This window comes from Etheostoma spectabile, chromosome 17, assembly GCF_008692095.1.
Source record: "Etheostoma spectabile isolate EspeVRDwgs_2016 chromosome 17, UIUC_Espe_1.0, whole genome shotgun sequence".
Lineage (NCBI taxonomy): Eukaryota > Metazoa > Chordata > Actinopteri > Perciformes > Percidae > Etheostoma > Etheostoma spectabile.
Window position 1 is genome coordinate 6,349,830 of NC_045749.1, and position 3,479 is coordinate 6,353,308.

At 39.8% G+C, this 3,479-nt stretch overlaps 1 protein-coding gene across 3 annotated transcripts in view; it reads left to right on the plus strand.

Annotated features, from left to right (window-relative positions):
- The window catches only part of srbd1 (S1 RNA binding domain 1), a 55,531-nt gene that overhangs the window by 48,923 nt on the left and 3,129 nt on the right, over positions 1-3,479 (plus strand). The window lies entirely within an intron of this gene.

Genomic DNA, 3,479 nt, shown 5'->3' on the forward strand with positions numbered 1-3,479 from the left:
CACACACACACACACACACACACACACACACAAGACCACAAATGCACAAACACAATTCGTCAGAAATATGTTTGCTTAAAAGAAAATATTGACATACAACTTTCTGTAAAGAATGTTGATATTCTGCAGTAGAGGATCTATTATATTAAAAATATTTAACATCAGATATCAATGAAGCATATTGTTGTATATTGTTGTAAGTCAGTTGGCTCTGTTCCATGAGATATGTAGTATTATGGGGATCCACTCTATGATGAAAACTTCTCTCATATGGAACAGTCGGGGCCCAATATTTCTATAATACAAGACAGAGTGAGTTGCTTGCTGTGGGCCTGGATTAAATCTAGACCCTAGCCCACCCAAATCCACATTCACACATACACACACACCACATATACACACACAGTGTTGGTAGTAATTATTTGAGTTTGAGCCCAATGGTGGCCTCTGGGCTCCTGGTACCCCTTAAATACTAACATACACCCTTGAAAAAATGAGATGGGCAACGCACACACATGCACACACACCTGAAAAGAGAGCCTACCACCCACCAATGCTATTGGAAGTTCTATAACCAGAAAACAGGCAGCTCTTAATTCAACACTGCTTTCACACTCTCTCCCTTTCCTCTATCATTCTATCGTAAATATTTTTTGTCATTTATTGGTGAAGGGGATGCTCCTAAGATTGAAACTGTCTGAAATAGGCCTGCATGATTGGGGGAACATTTTTTAATCACAACTTTTTAGCTTAGAATTGATGTTGCCATTCATGATCTTTTTGTCATGGAGTGTGATGTTTATTGCACACATGAACCATGACAAAACAAAACAAATTGGCAGTACCAAACATAGATTTTTTTGGCACGTGTAGCACATTGTGCATCACCACAAGCCTGAAAACATAGAGGCTTCAATGAAGAGAAGGGAGAGCATTACAGCGCTTGGGAGCACTTTAAAACCTAGTTCATTCAGTCTTTGTTTAAAAATCACAGAAGAAGTAGTAGCATTTGTGATGCTGTTGGCTCGTAAAATCAATAAGAATCAAAGTCATAATTTTTTTTAATTAAATTGTGAACAGGGTGAATCGAGATTGCAATTTTATAACGATTAATCGTACAGGCCTAGACTGAACCCTCTTGAACCTCTGTGCTCATGAATTTAGAAGTTTGAATGGTTTGAGGTTTTACTATTGGTAAGTAAATATTGACGAAAGCCTACATTTCAGCCTCAGCTAATAAGAAAAGTTGATTGCCATAAACAGCTTTTTAAAAAGGTCTAATAAGTAGATAAAATTTTCTACGGATGTCTGTAAGCAATGATAAAATGAGAAATGAGACTTACAATATACAGTAGTTTTGCTTGTTCCACTTGTTGTAGTATGAAATATTCCCTCCTGTGCTGCATGATATACTCCAGTGAGTACTGCAGATGAATACCCAACAAAATGTACCCAGCCACATTTCTATAATAAAAATCGGGTCCCTTAAAGTTTTTTTGTTCTTGCCATTTTTAAGAATATTGATGTGGTAGAGAAAGACAGGACACATTGTAAGTAAGAAATAGGAAGAGAGATGACTTGCAGCAAAGGTCCGAGGCTGAATTCAAACCATGAGGGCTATGTGGTATGCGTCTTACAACTAGGCCACCAAGATCCAAGTAATTCTTTTCCTGTAAAGAGATATATGGTTGGAAAGTTAAGAAGTCCATGGAGAGACACAAGACAAGACCCTAGTGTTATACAGTCATCCATTTTGGTCCAAAGGTGCTGTTTCCTTACCACTAAGCCATTTCTGGCACATACTCAGATACTATTTTGTACTGATCTGGCTTGCTGGTGTTGAGGGATTGATTCCGCTTTTCTCCCTCTTTTGGATGGTAGATGGTGACTTAGCTGGCAGGGGCCTCTCCACTCACAGCTGTCTCATACATAGTTTGTACACAAGCTGTGTCCCGTTACATCCGCACTGTCTCTGCTACTGCCAAAGGAGCATTTCTGAACAACATTGTGTATGAATCAACGTTGTGTGTGTGTGTCCACCTGTTCTGTCCATCATGGGGGGGGGGGACAGCTGCGTAGTCTGTTAGGCGTCAGTCTGACAGTGAGCGACATCCATCACAGACGCTGCCCAGCTGGTCCACACATGCATAGAGGCAAATGCATTTACATCTATCACCAGCCGTGGAAAGAGGCTACTGTTAATAACATATACAGTACGCACAACACTCACACAGACGCACATATCACATATTTTTCCATAACCCCTATTTGGTACTCTGGCTCTCATGCCAGTTTGTTACCAAGTCTGTTTAGAATGTAGACTAGCTAATTAGTTTGCATGAAAATCTTAGGTTCAGTGAGTTTTAATTGGTGCAACCTGACTGACTGTCTAGACATTTTGGAGGTGGGACATCCTGCTAGAATAAAGTGATATAAGGCGATTTTTCCAGGCAGTGGACAGATGGACCAACAGTCTAACCTTAGCAAAGTGGAGGCAGTTTCATGAGACAAGGTGTCAGGGTGTTTACAGCCCACTGTGGAATTACCTGATTTAATAGGGGGTAAAATAAATGTGTATTTGTGCTTGTGGGTGCTTTTAGAAAAGAAGGCCCTGCCTCGGCAGCTCATGACTAGTGTGTAATTACTCCCTCACCTCTCCTGCCCTCCCTCCTTTCCCCACAGCTCCCTCTCATTTTACCTGCATACTTAGCTTTTCGCTTCCTACGTCTTTGCTTTTCTCATCTTCTGTTTTCTTTTTGACAGTTCTACTTTTCTTTTCCTAATTATTCTTCCCAGTCTGTCTTCACTTTTCCCCAACCTTCCAGCCCTTCCTTTTTTCCTGCTCTGTTACTCCATCCCTCATAAGCCAAGGTCTTTCCTTCAAACTGCGAGGGAGGTGGTGCACATGCTTTAGCTATACTAGGACCACTCGCTATTAAAACTCATTGATGAACATTGTCCCTTGCAGGCCACTACATGAACTTGTGTGTGCATACTAGGTATGGGCCAGTATGATATTCTGACGGTATGATAACCATCACCAAAAATACCACGTATCGCGGTATTGCAATTACAGCTCTTAAATGTATTGTATTGTATAAATGTATTGTATTGTAAAACAACAACTTATTTTCCTCCGTTGAGCATATTGTATTTCATTTTAAACAGCATATAGAATATTTGGTATATTTTTTTAAATGAAAACCACATTAAGTTCAAATAAATAATACAATCATATTTTTTTTATGTGGATCACTCTTTGCTGCCAGAGCTACTGCCGCCCTAAAAATGTGTGTCCTTTTGGTAATTAGGACTGAATTTAACATGAATTTAAAGGAGATTTCCTAAACCAATCGGTGCTACCTACACCATGTTATCCCCATGCTAGAGTTGGCACCCAACAGGCTTAAACAGAGCAAGTGTTAAATGTGTTTTTAGCCTTTAAACATGTTCAAAATGTCATTACCAGTGCCTACCCA